This window comes from Sminthopsis crassicaudata, chromosome 2 (genome assembly GCF_048593235.1).
Source record: "Sminthopsis crassicaudata isolate SCR6 chromosome 2, ASM4859323v1, whole genome shotgun sequence".
Taxonomy (NCBI): Eukaryota; Metazoa; Chordata; class Mammalia; order Dasyuromorphia; family Dasyuridae; genus Sminthopsis; species Sminthopsis crassicaudata.
Window position 1 is genome coordinate 275,906,032 of NC_133618.1, and position 16,770 is coordinate 275,922,801.

General features: G+C 37.8%; 1 protein-coding gene across 1 annotated transcript in view; it reads left to right on the forward strand.

Moving 5' to 3' along the window:
* LOC141556053 (normal mucosa of esophagus-specific gene 1 protein-like) overlaps positions 1-16,770 on the forward strand; it is a 63,606-nt gene that overhangs the window by 25,803 nt on the left and 21,033 nt on the right. The gene's annotated exons all lie outside the window — the stretch shown is intronic.

The window sequence follows — 16,770 nt, forward strand, 5'->3', positions numbered from 1 at the left end:
GCTTCTACATGACATTGCCTTCAAAAACAGGATCACTTCCAACTCCTTGTCCTACATCCATTTCTCAGATTATAGTCTTGCATAGATAACTTCATTATTACAGACTAAGTTATAGTACTTACTACAGAAAGAGCATTGGCTCTTTAATCTCAGGACCTGGAGAAATTCTAACTGCTAAAAGGTTCTACTTGCTCCTTATTTCCAGGATCAATTACAAAATAATTTATAAGCTCATCTAGTCTTCTACCTTTCCAGTCTTATACATTATTCCCTATTATATACTCTTCTCACTAGTCTCCTTGCCTTGCTGTATACATTATTCCCTATTATATACTCTTCTCACTAGTCTCCTTGCCTTGCTGTATACATTATTCCCTATTATATACTCTTCTCACTAGTCTCCTTGCCTTGCTGTTCCCCAAATGATATTCCATCTCAATGCTGGGCATTTTCTCTACCTGTCCCCCATCCCTGAAATGCTCTTCCTCCTTATTTCTGTCTCCTGGCTTCTTTTAAGTTCCAATTGAAATCCCATCTTCTATAGGAAAACTTTCCCAACTTCTCAATTCTATTTCTTTCCCTTTCAATCATCCATAGCTTGTTTGTACATATTTGTTTGCTTGTCTCACCCATTAGATTGTGAGCTCCTGCTAGATAGAGGCTATCTTTGGTTCCTTTCTTCTTATCCCCTATCACTTAACACTGCCTTCCATATAGTAGGTGCTTAACAAATGTTTGTTTGCCCTGTGTTCGTCTTTTTATGTTTTGTTTTTGGGGGAGGCAAGCCAGAGCTTTGACTTTCAGGCCCAAGTTATGGTTATGCCAGTTTGCATATGACCTTTCTAAATTGCACTAGAGCCTGCTCTATGTGGTGTACAATCTAGCAAAACAATTTCATCTCTAAGATCCTGTAGTCTGAAATTTTCCTTTTGCACTATAATCTTTCCTTTCCATTTCTTTATTCCTCATATCTCTTCTTTGCTCTCTCAATAACCTTTTATTTTATTTTTGCCTACTTCTTTCTACTTCGCTCCCTAATTCTGTAAGTAGTTTGATATATGTGCAATTATGTGAAACATTTCCGTTGGTCATATTATGAAAAAAGGAACAATTTTCAAAAAAAAAAAAAAGTTTTCAAAGGAAGGAAGGAAGCAAAAACAGTATGCTTCAATCTGCATTCAGACTTCAGTTCTTTTTCTAGATTTGGATAGCAGTTTCCATTATGAGTCTTTTAGAATTGCATGAGACTTTTTGATGGTCTCTTGTCTATCACATCTCATAATACTTGCTATATATTTTCTTATATCCTTAAGCCTCAATACTACCCCTTTTTCTCTCATTCTCAGCATGATAAAGACCAGACCTGTGATTTCAATCATATAGAGAACCTTCTATCAGTACAGATTGGCAGATTTGCCTAGAAAACTAAGAGGTTAAATAACTTGTTAGCATGAACCCATTTCAAATCCAGTTCTCTATCCAATATATCTTTTTGTTTCTCCATACTCTGTACAAGAATTCCAAATCTCTATACTTATAATTCTCCCTTTGCTTCTAATTTTACTGAAAAGATAAAAGTTGTGCACTCTCCTAAACCTTTCAATATTCTCATCTATTTTTTTTTCTCTCATGTTTTTTTTTTGGGGGGGGGAGGGGGAAGAGGATTGGGGTTAAGCGACTTGCCTAGGGCCACACAGCTAATTAGTGTAAAATAAGGCTGAATTTGAATTCTGGTCTTCCTGAATCCAGGGCTAATGCTCCATCCACTGAACCACTTGTCTTTATTAGAATCTGGAATGGGGGAAGCCCACTATGACCCTCTTACTTGCCAAAGCTTATCCCTCCACAATCCTTTCTTTCTGTATTTTTGTTGGCATTCACCCCTCAGCCTATAAATATTCTCAAATCTTTCCCTCTCTCTTTACACACACACACACACACACACACACACACACACACACATCCACACCCCTTTCCCTTGAATTTCCACTCCACCCTTCATCCCCAGATTATCTGTCTGTGTCTTCTCCTCACTCCCAAATTTACATAAAGAATTCCTTCACTCCACTTCCTCTTCACCTACTCCTCAATCCCTTAATATTCAACTGAAATAGTTCTCTACAAAGTCACTATGACCTCATCTCAACAGCAGTCATCCTGGGTTTTTCAGCCTCCTCTCCTTTGGGCTCTCTGCAACACTAACAAGCTTGGTTACTCTGTTCTTGATACTCTTACATTATACTGAATTCAGGTTCAGCTCACTAACTACTATACCGGATTATGTCCTGGAAGTATGACTCTCTTCTTGGGGTTCTCATCCAAAGTCTCTGCTTATTCTTTTTTGTTAAATGTTCTTTGAGATATCCTTAGAGCTTCTCAAATTAGATATTTTTAAATATTTCTAAATCATTTAGCATAGTGCCTGGCACATAATAGGCACTTGATAAATATGTATTTCCTTCCTTCCTTTTTTCCTTCTTCTTTTCTTCCTTCCTCATTTCCTTTCCTTCCTTAAATTTCTTCCTTTCTCCTAACCTCTCTTCTCTCTGAGATTCAAACCCAGGTCCTTCAACTCTAAATCCAGCACTATGTTCAAGGTAAGTTTAAATCATATGGAACACAGTTTGTTAAATAAGATAAGAAAGTATAATTTATTCTGGAAAGTTTATCTCTTTAAAAAAAATAATAATCAGAACCCAGGCACCTGGTCTAAAGCTATATTTTCTGTAAAACTTCCTTATGTGGACCTTATGTGTTCATGCCCATCAATTGCCAACCAACCGCCACATGCAGGGCAGGTAAGCCAGTTAGCCTAGAAGAAGCATCAAAGCATCTCAGAGAAAACACAAGAGATAGCATGTACCAGGCAAATCAAATCACTGTCATCACCTTAACTACCATCCCCTCTCAAACAGTAGAGAAGATATTAGAAGTCAAAACTCTGAGGTAACAGTACATACCTCTCAGATTGGCTAAGACAACAGGAAAAGACAAGGACAAATATTGGAGGGAATGTGGGAAAACTGGGACACCATTGTTGGTGGAGTTGTGAACTGATCCAATCATTCTGGAGAGCAATTTGGAACTATGTCCAAATGGCTATCAAACTATCCATACCCTTTGATCCAACAATGTTTCTACTGGACCTATATCCCAAAGAGATCTTAAAGGAGTGAAAGGGACTCACATGTGCAAAAATGTTTGCGGCAGCCCTCTTTGTAGTGGTAAAGAACTGGAAATTGAGTGGATGCCCATCAGCTGAGGAATGGTTGAATAAATTGTGGTATATGAATGTTATGGAATATTACTGTTCTATGAGAAATAATCAACAGAATGAATACAAAGAGGCCTGGAGAGATTTACATGAACTAATGCTAAAAATGAGCAGAACCAGGAGATCATTGTACACCGCAACAACAAGATTATATGATGATCAATTCTGATGGACTCGGCTCTTATCAACAATGAGGTGATTCCAATGGTCTTATGATGAAGAGAGCCATCTACACCCAGAGAGAATTGTGGGAACTAAGTGTGGATCACAACATAGTATTTTCACCTTTTTTATTGTTTGCTTGCATTTTGTTTTCTTTCTCATTTTTTTCCTTTTTGATCAGATTTTTCTTGTGCACCATGATATGTATAGAAGAATTGCACATTGAATTATTTGCCATCTAGAGGAGGGGATGGGGAAAAGGGAAGGAAAAAAAAAAAAACATTTGGAATACACAGTTTTGCAAAGATGAATGTTGAAAATTATGTTTTTTGAAAATAAACAGCTTTAAAAAAAAAAAAGGTCTTACAAGTCATGACCCTTGAGAATGGTAATACTTTAATATTTCAAGCTTAATATACTATAAGATATTTAATATGTATGGAAATGCCTGCCATCTAGGGGAGGGACTGGAGGGAAGGAGGGGAAAAATTCGGAACAGAAGGGAGTACAAGGGATAATGTTGTAAAAAAAAAAAAAAGTAAATTACCTATGCATATGTACTGTCAAAAAAAAATGTTATAATTATAAAATTAAAAAAAAAAAAAAGGCATGGAATAAAAAATATTTCAAGCCTAACAGCTCCCTTAGCCATCTTTGTAAGAAGCAACCTTATGGAGATGCAAGCTGATTGGTTGGTGGGTAGTTCAGGGATAGAGTACTGAATGTGAAGTCAGGAAAATTCATCTTCCTAAGTTTAATTCTGGTTTCAGACACTTACCAGCTGTGTGATCTTGGTCAAGTCGTTAAACCCTGTTTACCTCAGTTTCCTTATCTGCAAAATGGACTAGAGAAGGAAATGGTGAACCACACAGTACCTTTGCCAAGATAACCTCAAAATAGTGTTATAAAGAGTTAAACAGGACTGAAACCAGTCAACAATAAGAACAAAACTGCTCCTACAAGTGCTATAACCATAGCTAGAATGCTCTTGCCTCAAAGATCTTAGCACTATCAAATAGTTTAACATCAATAACCAATATGATTTTATTGGTAGAAATGGCATTAAAGAAGAGACATTTGCTGTTATACCCTAAGGTTCACAGAATTTTCCCATCTTACTTGCAGCTGAATCCTCCTTCCATATGTGTTATTTCTCTCATTAAACTATAAGCTCCTTAGAAGGGGCTTTTTCTGTTTGTATTTCCAGAGATTTTTATATAATAAGTACAATAAATGCTTCATTTATTAATTTACCTAATTTCCTGAAAATACTGGATAAATGGTTTGTACTATGTATGAAAATGGAAAAAGGAGTTTATGTGGTGGAGTTGAGTGAGTAGATTTCCTTTCCTATGGTGTTCAGATAACCTGTAAAGGCAATGACTTATTTCTCAGCTTAATGTTGGAACCAGACTGGGACTGACCATATAATGAATAGCATGGGAGAGGTCTGGACACAGATAATACTATTATACTATAATTGACATACTGAACTGAACTTTACCAGTCATTGTATATAAAAAGATAAATTTTATATATATATACACACACTGTATACATTCATTTGGTCATATACATATATCATCATATTTGATCCTCATAACAACCATGTGAGATCAATACTATAGGAATTTGACAGATGAAGAAATTGGGACACAGAGTGGAAAATGATTTATCTAGGATCTCCTCACTACTAGGTTTCTCAGGCAAGATTCCATCTGAGCTTTCTTAGCTTTAATTTTAGCATTATTTATTCTCTGCACATTGACTGGAGTCCTTAATTAAGTGTAATAAAATGGGAAGATCAGTGACTTTTCCTAATCCTGCCCTGCCAGCAGTTTATGAAGTATTTACATTGCTGCTGCTGCTGCTGGAGCTACTGGGACTCTTGTAGTTGTTCATGATGGTGCTGTGGCCAGAGTACTTGACTTAGAGTCAGGAAGATCTTGGTTCAAATCCTGCCTCATATGTTTACTAGCTTTGGGACCCTAGGTAAGTCATTTAACATCGCTCAAATTCTTCATCCATAAAATGTTGATAATAAATAACACTTAACCTCATGGGGTTGTTGTAAGGCTCAAACAAGATTATGTAAACTGTGAGATCATCATAATAATATTTTGTTGTTATTGGGTTACACTCAACTCTTTATTACTCCATTTGGATCAAGGTACTGGAGTAGTTTACCATTTCCTTCTCCAGCTCATTTTACAGATGAGGAAACTGAGGCAGAGTTAAGTAATTTGCTCAAGTCACATTTGAACTCAGGAAGAGAATTCAAGAGGCCCAGCACTCTTTCCACTGGACCATCTAGCTGCAGCAACATTTGTATATCATTTTAAGTTTGCAAAGCACTTTATAAAAATTTATTTTATCTTTACAGTAATCCCAGGATGTATATGCTATTATTATCTCCATTTTACAGATAAGAAAAGTGAGGCAAACAGGATTAAGTGATTTGCCCAGGGTCACACAGATAGTATCTGAGGCTGAATTTGAACTTGGGTCTTCTTGACTGGTGCTCTATCCATGGTGTTCTTTTTGTGCCTTTTATAAAGTGCTTTGTAAACTATAAAGCTCTCTTATGTAGATAGTTGGCATTTATAGTTATTATATGAGCTATAATATATTTTATTATCACATCATGTTATAATGTCATATTTTTATGAGTCTTGGAACAACCCTATGAATATATTAAGATAGTCATCAATGACTTCAGGAAATTGTGGCAATAGAGCCTTATTGGACATCATTATTTGCTTTTTAAAATAGTAATGGGTCTACTATTTTACTATTTCCTAGAGGAAAAAATTATAATGTAAAGGAATATTTGATTAGTGGTTCTCCCCTTCTATGACATGAAATGGCAAATTATTATAGAAACACTGCCAAGAAGCAAATTAAATTAATGTTCCTATAAGGACCAGAGCTTTTTATGTGGGGTCTCTGTGGTCATAGCTATGGCTGTGGGCTGTTGCTATGGCTTCAATTAGTGATGGACAAGTGTGTGAAGATGGGACCAGTTGACTTTATGTTGCTCCATATTTTTGTTTCTATAGGCATAAAGGGAGAAAAGGAGCAAAGTACATAAAGTAACCACAGCAACAAATTCAAATTCAGTAAATGGCCTTAATATTGATGTTGTATACAAGAGAGGATTAAGAGGGTAATACTGCTGTGAGGTGCTCATTGGTAAAATTTTATTTTAGCATTTCATTGGGCATTATATTTAGTTTTAGTGAGCCTGGATTTCTATTTACATTCCCCTCCCTTGTTCTAGCCTATGCAAACCATTTATAATTCTTTTTTTCTGAAGAATACTCTTCTGAGTCTATAGCCTTCTTTAAAAAATAAAAATAAACATGCATATATACACTCATAAATATTCATATGTATGTAAAATGAAATATGTTATACACTTCTATCACATATATACATGCATATAGGTACATATATATATATATATATATATATATATATATATACAAATACATATTTTCTTTCTTTGCAAATATTTTTTTTTTCATCTTTCAAAGAACATTGAGGGTTTTGGACTGGGAGAAGCAAGAGAGCAATGTTATGAGTTACCATGACATTGAGGAATGGTGACTTGATGGTCTTGTAGGGGTTATAATTATCTCATTTACAATAAAAGAGACTGAGGCAGAACTCTGAGCCAATGGCCCTTTATTAAAGGCCCATCCAATGAAGTAGACCTCAGATCTTCCTCATGATCTGAGATGCCTCCTCCTTCCAGAGCTCTATTTTTTTAATTAATTTTATAATTATAACATTTTTTTTTTACAGTACATATGCATAGGTAATTTTTTTTTACATTATCCCTTGTACTCCCTTCTGTTCCAAGTTTTTCCCCTCCTTCCCTCCACCCCCTCCCCTAGATGGCAGGCATTCCCATACATATTAAACATCTTATAGTATATCCTAGGTACAATATATATGTGCAGAACCGAATTATGGTGGTGGTGTTGTTGCAAAGGAAGAATTGTATTCAAAAGGTAAAAATAATCTGGGAAGAAAAAAAAAAATAAATAAAAATGCTCACAGTTTACACTCATTTCCCAGTGTTCCTTTTCGGGGTGTAGCTGATTCTGTCCATCATTGATCAATGGGAGTAGGATTGGCAGAGCTCTATTTTTATAGGGCTAGACATCCAGTCATTCTGGAACAGCTATACCAAATATATTCCATTGATTGATATGTGGTGTATAAGTCAAAATAAGCAAACTATAATAGGCAGAGTCATAATTTGGGTGAAAGAAAGATGATCTCTACATAAGATGAATAAATAGGCTTCTTAATATGGACAGGAGGAAATGGTACAAACTATCACAGTCAATGAGCTAAGTGGTCATAAGATGGTCTATCGTTCCTATTAAACAAGTGATTGGTCCAGAGGTATAAAATATTTTGGGTTGTAGTTGTGATCTCTGCCACAAAGGAGGGTTTTTAGTTAACTAAGCAAGTAAACTTAGTCTGCAGCTCACAGTTCTGGGGTCTTATTTACAAAACTTTGATATGATTCTATCAAGATTATTAATACTGATTGGAATAAAATAGAGGTTCGAATGAATTATTTCTCTCAGGCACAAGGAATTGGAATGATGTTATGCCTCCTCATATAGCTAGCTGCCAATTCCACTTATTCTGATACATGGCAATTGGCTATATCAATAAAGGTCAAAGGTCTATATCAATAACCAGCTGTCTAAAGGAGGAAATATCAACTCTCCTGAGTTTCACTGCACTGAATCTCTTTGTTGTGGGTTAGCTGAGACCCCGATTCCAGAGTTGTTGTCTATGACCAACATTTTTGGGAAAGTGTGTTGACCATCAAGTGTGATGCAACATGTGGGAGCCATAATAGATAGACTGTTAGTCTCAGAGCCAAATCCTTCCTCAGAGTCTTCCTAGTTACGTGATCAGGTGACTCATGTGGACTCAGTTCCCTCATCTAGGATATAGGGATAAGAATATCACTACTTCACAAGAATCAAATGAGAAATCTAAAATGCAAATTGTAAAATGCTTTGCAAAGCCTTTAGTGCTCCATATAAATCCTAACCATTAATAGTGATAATAACAATAATAACAATAACTAATTATCTTGTGAAGCAATCTTTTGTCTACTTGAGAACTCAAACTATATGTGTCGTAGAACTCTTAACTCTGGAGTGATTCTTTGTCTTTGGGGTTTGTAAATAGAGATGTGGTTTTTGTAGTTACAATTTTTTGTTGTTTTTATAAGTTATTTTTGTTTATTATTTTATTATGTATTGTGTTCTCTGACTAAGTACTGATTCTCTATTTAATTGGCTCTATACTAAAGAATGGAATTGCTGTATGTGGAGCATTTCAGCATGTGGAGCAACATCATTGTGACGTCATGTGTTCAGCTCTTTGAAATACAGCACCATCAAAGGAAGGTACAGCTAGCCAATATGTGGAGGATCTATTTAGTAGAATAATGAATATATACATTCTTAGCCTACAGTCATGACCTGCTCACCGAGGGAGGTGAAGTTTGAGTGATTATTGGTCTTAAACACTCTGGTAATTATAGAGAACACAGTACTTATTCAGCATTTCAGCCCCAGTAGAACATGTGGAACTCTCCAATAAACAGTTATCAAGTGATGAATCAATCAACAAGTATTTATTAAGCACTTACTTTGTTCTTGGACTTTCCCAAGTACTGGACACCCACTGATTAAAATATAACTATAATAAGTGTTATAAATAACAATATCATTAACTGTTTAATATTGATATCGGTTCTATTTCTTTCTTACAGTTGGTAATGTGCAGAGATCATTGATATCACTTCTAGATGTACAAGTATCGCGACATGTGAGTCAGTGCATATGTGTGTGTCTTATTTCTTCCATCTAGGCTGAAAACTGGAGGGCAAAAGCAAAACTAACCCACAGAGCAACCACATTCAACTGTAAGCTCTGTCTAAAGGCCATTGGTCCATTCTTCTTGATGGAGATGAATGGGAAGTTGTCTTGAGAAGCAAGAGAACTCCTGTCTTCGATGGTCTTCTTTTATACTTAAGTTTGAATCCCCTTTCAAGACTCATCAAGTTGAATTTTCTCAACTCAATTTCTTCTCAGCTCTTTAAACATTGAGAGATTCCAGCTTCCAGATTCAAGAGAGGATGGAAGAAAGTTTAGAAAACTGGGAAAAAATTAACTGATACTGAAAAAAATTTAGTTCACTAGAGAGGAATGAGAAGTTCCAAGGGGGACTTTGGGTTCCACCAAAGAGAATGCGAAGCAAGCTCTCCAAAGAGATTAAGGGAACTCACTACTGTAACAAATGAAGAAACATTTCAATATCAAGATGCTGCAATTTGAGTTCAGATAAAATCACTACAATTTCTGAGCTATTGCATTGCTGTGGAGTAGAACCAATTTCCCATTCATTGACTCCAGATCATGATACAAGGGTGGACACAGGTGTAGACAGCTAATGGCTGTCAGTGTAACTGACAAAAAGGGATTCAAATGTTTTTTCATCTGATTATATGTTCAAATGTACTTTCTTCAAAACAACAAGAACAACCCAGCAACCCAGAGAGCTGTGAAGGTAATATTAGTATTAGAAAATCCAATTATACCAAAAATACTTCATCTAAAGTAAGGTAGACAATTTTTAATATACATTAAGCTGCACAAATCACAAAATAACTAACACTAACATGAAATCACAGAATTGATGCTTTGCTACAGCTGCATGATGAGGCTGTCTCTGACTGGGTCCCATTTTCAAATAATTGGAGTGATATTTTTATTTTAGTGCTAAGGTAATTGGGGTTAAGTGATTTGCCCTGGGTCACAGATCTAGGAAGTGTTAAATGTCTGAGGCCATATTTGAACTCAGGTCGTGCTGGTGCTCTATCCACTGCACCACCTAGCTAACCCTCGGTTTCAAATAATTGAATAACCAAAGTTATACCAATAAAAGCCTTATAAGAGGTTTTTCTCTGAAGTGACTCCCCATTTATTCCCCAGAGGATCCTACAGCTGACAGCAAGAGGATGTGTTAGGTATGAAAGTAGTCAAAGCCCAATTCACAAGTAATCACCTTTTCTCATTCTAAAAAGAAGCAAGAATAAATGAAGTGAGCAGAACCAAGAGAACACTGTATACAGTAACAGCAAGATTATGTGATGATCAACTGTGATGGATTTGGCTCTTTTCAATAATGAGGTGACTCAAGGCAGTTCCAATATACTTGATGGAAAGAGCCATCTGCATCTAGAGAGAGGACTCTGGAGACTGAATGTGAACCAAAGCATACTATTTTCACCTTTTGTTGTTGCTTGCTTGTTTGTTTGTTTTTTAATTCTCTTGTGCTTTTTCCCTTTTGTCTGATTTTTCTTATGTGGCATGATGAATATAGAAAGATGTTTAGAAGAATTGTACACGTTTAACCTATATCTGATTGCTTTCCGTCTTGGGGAGATGGAAAGAGGAAGAGGAGAAAAATTTGGAACACAAGGTTTCAGAAACGATGAATGTTGAAACCTTTGTTCCTAGCCAGGATAACACGTTAGGACAAGAAATGCTTCACCTCCCGGGTCCACTTCTCTGAAATGTTTTCTAAACTATCAGATCTCTTTGTGGAAAAATACTTAAGTACAACATCTATATCTGGGTAGGAAAGAATGAGGCGATTGTAATCTGTTTGACTAGCTGTGTCTCACAAAGCCAACTCCACCTGTTTTCCATGCACTTCAATATCTGTGACATGATTTTCAAACTCAGTGGGCAAATAAACTTCGGGGAATTGGTCTTGTGTGAACACATGCACCAGCATACACTATAATCAACTTTTGCTAGATGGCGGACATAACTCAAGTGGTTCTGGAGTCCCTCCGCCCTGGACGAGCTGCTCCGCAAACTGCGCGTTCTGGGACCCAGGCGGTTTCTACACTAGAAATCAGCGGGGAATGTGAAGAGTGGGAGTGTGGGTGGGTAGCTGCGGCAGCGGGGCGACTGGAGCCCTATATCTCTTCTCTCTCTTTTAGGCTGTCAGGATTGATCCATTTGGAAGGTTACAGAACCTGGCACCTCTAAATCCTTCTTCTGGGACTTTAACAATGACACCATCTTTCCTGGCTCACTCTGAGATCTAAACAAGAGAGCAGCTGCCAGCCTCAGCCTCTTATCCTGTCTCTCTTTCTGTCTGTCTGTCTGTCTGTCTGTCTCTCTCTCTCTCTCTCTCTTTCTCTCTGTCTCTCTGTCTCTCCTCTGTTTCTCTCTCTGTCTCTCTCTGTGTCTCTCTGTCTCTCTTCTCTGTTTCTCTCTCTCTGTCTCTCTCTCTGTCTCTGTCTCTCTCTCTGTCTCTCTGTCTGTCTCTCTCTGTGTCTCTCTCTTCTGTTTCTCTCTCTCTCTCTCTGTCTCTGTTTCTCTCTGTCTCTCTGTCTCTTTCTCTGTCTCTCTCTCTCTCTTTCTTTCTCTCCTCTCTCTCTCTCTCCTCTGTTTCTCTCTCTCTCTCTTCTCTGTCTCTCTGTCTCTCTCTCTCTCTCTCTCTCTCTCTCTCTCTCTCTCTCTCTCTGTCTCTGTCTCTCTGTCTGTCTCTCTCTCTGTCTCTCTCTCTCTGTCTCTCTGTCTGTCTCTCTCTCTCTGTCTCTCTTCTGTTTCTCTCTCTCTCTCTCTCTCTCTCTCTCTCTCTCTCTCTCTCTCTCTCTCTCTTTTTCCATTTTAGAAATCTGTAGGCTTATCATTCCCAGTATGCAGATTTCGGAGCCCCTAGAAAACTTTGCTGGACAGAGAAATTAATCAGACACACTCAAGGAATTGAAGGAAAGCAGCCACCCATTTAGGTAACCACTCCCACAGAAAAGAATGATAAGCTGGTGATCCTTCCATGGATATTGTAGTGAGCCTGGATTTCTATTTACATTCCCTTCCCTGGTCCAGTTGACCAGCATGAACTGACTCCCAGGGCCGACATCACCTACTTTTATGATACAATTTCTGTTTTTTTTTTTAATCACTCCAAGATGATTTCCTTATTTATTACTTTCCCTTCTCCAGCACTTAGCACCATGCCTAAACATATAGTAAGAACTTTTATTGATTGATTTATTCAACCTTCCTAGTAACAAAGGAAAACATTCGTAGTATTGGGAATCCCAGGATCCATTGACTGAGAACTGGAAGAGACCTTAGAAGAAAGCAAACCAGTCAAAGCAAAACTAACCCACAGAGCAACCACATTCAACTGTAAGCTCTGTCTAAAGGCCATTGGTCCGTTCTTCTTGATGGAGATGAATGGGAAGTTGTCTTGAGAAGCAAGAGAGCTCCTGTCTTCAATGGTCTTCTTTTATACTCAAGTTTTGAATCCCCTTTCAAGACTCATCAAGTTGAATCTTCTCAACTCAATTTCTCCTCAGCTCTTTAAACATTGAGAGATTCCAGCTTCCAGATTCAAGAGAGGATGGAAGAGGTCTTATCTCATTTCAAGTTGTTTTGGAAGACATGAGAGGAGCAGGTAGTCTCAGTCTCCTTCATTCCCCTATTGCCAACTTGTTACTCTAGAAAGTTCAGGGAGTTTCTACTTGGGTGAGATCTAGGACACTTTGTTGAAATGAGTTACCTCACTCACCCCCAATGGGAGAAGTCCTTCACTATCTGGTATATATTCTCCTGTGTATACCTTCTCTGCTTTCTGTTTTTGCTATGACTTGGGGGGGAGGGGATGGCTTTATTTATTTACTATTGTGTGTTCATTATAGAAAGGAATCCATGCCTTAGACATAGAGCTAAAGACCCTCTGTCCCCTCAAAATGACAAAATGATCTGAAGTTAGATGTAGCCTGAACATATCCCCCAAGCTAAGAATATTTAAGGGACAAGATAGATATAATTCTACCCTTGTTCTTGCTGTCTCTGTCTGTGTGTCTGCCTGTCTCTCTCTCTGTCTCTCTCTGTCTCTGTCTCTGTCTCTCTCTCTCTCTGTCTCTGTCTCTCTCTCTCTCTGTCTCTGTCTCTCTCTCTCTGTGTCTCTCTCTCTCTCTTTCTGTCTCTTCCTACCTCTTCTTCCTTTATTTCTTTGTTTCTTCCTTCCTTCCTTCTTTCTTTATCTTTCTTTTTTTTTCTTTCTCTTCCTCCCTCTCTCTTTTTCTCTGTCTCTCTCTCTGGAGAGCAGAGAAGCATCTGATCTTAATCTCCTGCTTCTCCTCTTCACTAGAATTAAAGTCTCCTTTAGTGTTTGGTAGGTGGAGGGTGGGGGAAGTGGTGGGATGGAAGGGCTAGAGATGGCTATTCTGCTGCCCTCACCACAGATGGATCACTCTCTATACAGGGGGCTCACTCTTTGTTATCCAATATTTCATACCTCTTCTCTCACCGCCCCTCAAATGAGAAAAGAAAAGGGTTTCATTTTTTAAGTTGTTGATAGTTTTTGTTTCTCCTTTGAAAAATGGTTTATATCCTTTGCTCAGTTATCTAATGGGAATGGCCCTAGGTCTTAAAATATTTGTATGTATTTAAAAATAAGAAAAATAAATGACATTTTTTTCAGCTTTAGTTATTTCTAGATATGCACCTCTCCATGAAACCAGAATTTAAACCCTCCTTGCAACAAAGAAAAGCAAATAAACACAAATAACAAGTACAATGACCTCCTCTGACAATGCCTGAAGCATTCTGCTGAGAATTATCTTTTCTTTGGGACCATTAGTGGCTTTTCAATTATTCAGAGTTTGTCTTCCTTTTAATGATTTTTTCATTTACATGGCTATAATCATTGTGTATATATCATTCTAGGGTGTGTGTATTGTTCTTGTAAAATGTGTATATTCATGTAGGTTGTCTAAATGTACTCACTGGGGAATCAGGCATAGACACTATGCCTGCCCCTCTCCAAGAAAGCCTTTGATTCCCAAATGGAGGGGAGCAGAAGAAGCTACAAGATTGGATGATCTGTTCTTCCCTGAAAAGGTGTGATGATAATAATAATAATAATAGCTAACGTTTATATAGTTCTTACTATGTGCCAAGCATATAGTCATCTTTGAGAATTTTTGACATTTTTCAGAATGAGATGAAATCTCAGAGATATTAATGTATTTTTTTCTTATTTCAGATCATGTTTTCATATAGATTGAAATTAATTTATGCCTCTGAGGGACCTTTAAAGGCTGAGTTGCTAGCTTTATAGGTAATTTTGTCAAGAGGCAGAAGAAAAGGAAGATTCCCTCACATGATTTGTTTTCTGAAATGGAATGGCTTTTGAGGAAAAAAAAAAACGAGGTTTTCTTCTTCTTCTTCCTCCACCCTATTGGTCAGTGTAGGTAATCCTTTTTCAAGCAATTGGAGAGTGCATTGAGAGACTCCAAAGCATAATTTCAGAAGCAGAGACACACATACTCTTCAAACAGACATGGATATTGAGAAGTGGTCAATGGAGAGGCAGCATTTAAGCAAATCCAAGGAGTGGGACATCTGGCAGTAAAGAAAAGAGCCAGCTATGAATTCAAATGAGACTTCAGCCTGGCAATTAAAAGTTGAGCTGCAGAGGGGGGTCTCTAGGAGCTGACTTAGCAGAAATTCACCCAGGAGAAAAATTGCATTCAAGGGGAAGCTTTGTAAAGACAGAATGAGGAAAAAAAAAAAAAAAAAAGACACCAAAGCCCTGCAACTCCAAAGTTGGGCTGTCTTGGGATTTACTGACATTGTACTTGTTTTGAGCTCATTCTTCTGACAGATTCTGCATGTAGCTGTAGGAGAATGTGTGTGTACATTTAGTTAAGGGAAATTTTCTTTAGCTATTCTTAGTTTGCCATCTTCATAACTGTCTTTGCTAATGTTATACCACAGTTCTCTTTTATTGTCCTGGCTCAGTTTCCCTAATTATCCTGACCCAATCTTGCCTTAGTTTCCCTGTTTCTCAGTTCTGCAAAACCTTCCCTCACTCTTTATCAGAATACTTGATAGAATATCAGAATGGTTCTCTCCATCCCAAGCTTTTGGAATGTCAGATACTGTCTTATCAAGTTGCCTCTCCCCATATCCTGGGTGCCTCTCCCTGATTATGTCATTCCTCTCTGGAGGCTCACCCCACTTTGTCAGTCCAGTTCCTGCTCTCAACACCCTGATTCCGCCCCTGCCTCAGTCTACCCTCTGCATCTGAGCCACGTGTATATATGTCTTTGAGAACTCTGATTGTTCACAGGATTCTTGGATAGTTTCATTCAGCCTAAGACCAAACGTGGATCTAGTATAGCTCTCCATTTAATAAATTATTAAATAGTCTCTAATCTCTATGTTGCTCAGTTTCTCTGGCCTTACATTTTGGAGGCTTCCCACTGAGATATTAGAAAATGAGCAGGATTAGAGATAAAAGACTTTTTGAGCCTCAGGGTGGCTGTGGATCTGAATTCTTGACCTGGAGAGGCCGGCCCCCCTGGTTTTTTTTTTTTTTTTTTTTTTTCCAGCGCCTCCAGGAAAGAGAGCAGTTTCCAACCACAAATGTGCCTGAAGGTAGACACCCCCATTTTGGCCATTGGAGAGTAAGTCTGAGTACCTTTTGGGGTACCATCTGTTCTGTATGCTAACATCTGGATTCCCAGAATCATGAAATGCTGACGAGCATAAATTCTGGGAGTAGGGGCTTCTGGACACAGGGGACCCTACCTGGGTCGAAGACACATCTGTGTGCCAGTTGGCACAACTCTGGGCATTCCAGAGTATAAATCTGGATACCATCTGGCTAAAACAAACAAACAAACAAACAAATAAACTCTATTTGGATCACAACTTCCCTCAGGGCTAATCTAAAATTTCTAGATAGGCCCTGGTCTGTGTTAAATGTTTTGTTTCATGTTTTTGGCCACTAGATCACGTCCATGTGATTTATGTGACTTGTTTCTCTGTCACTTGTTTGTCCTGTTGGTTCAGAGCTCTGCTAAAATTAAGAAATTTGGGAATTAGGTAAAATTTACTGGTGGTTTTAAACTTAAAAAAAAAAAAAAAAAAAACTACCACTCGGATAGTTGAAATTTACGAGCGGCCTCTGGAGTACAAAAGTTTATGCTGATTGCTTTGAACTCTGGTTGGAGAAAACGTCTGATTAGAACTCGCTCTGTTAGCACCTAGTTAGCCTGGGGTGAAAGTTAGCTGCCTTCCCTACCCCCTGCCTTTTGGGAAGAGTGGCCACATGGAATCCCCCCCACACACTAAGTGTGTTCCAGATTTCAAGAGATAGGCCTGCTTTTAAGTTAATTGATCTATAATTTGGTGAGGCTGTTTCTAAAGGTTTAAAGAATATTTTAAAGAATCTTTCAGATTCTTTTCTGTAGA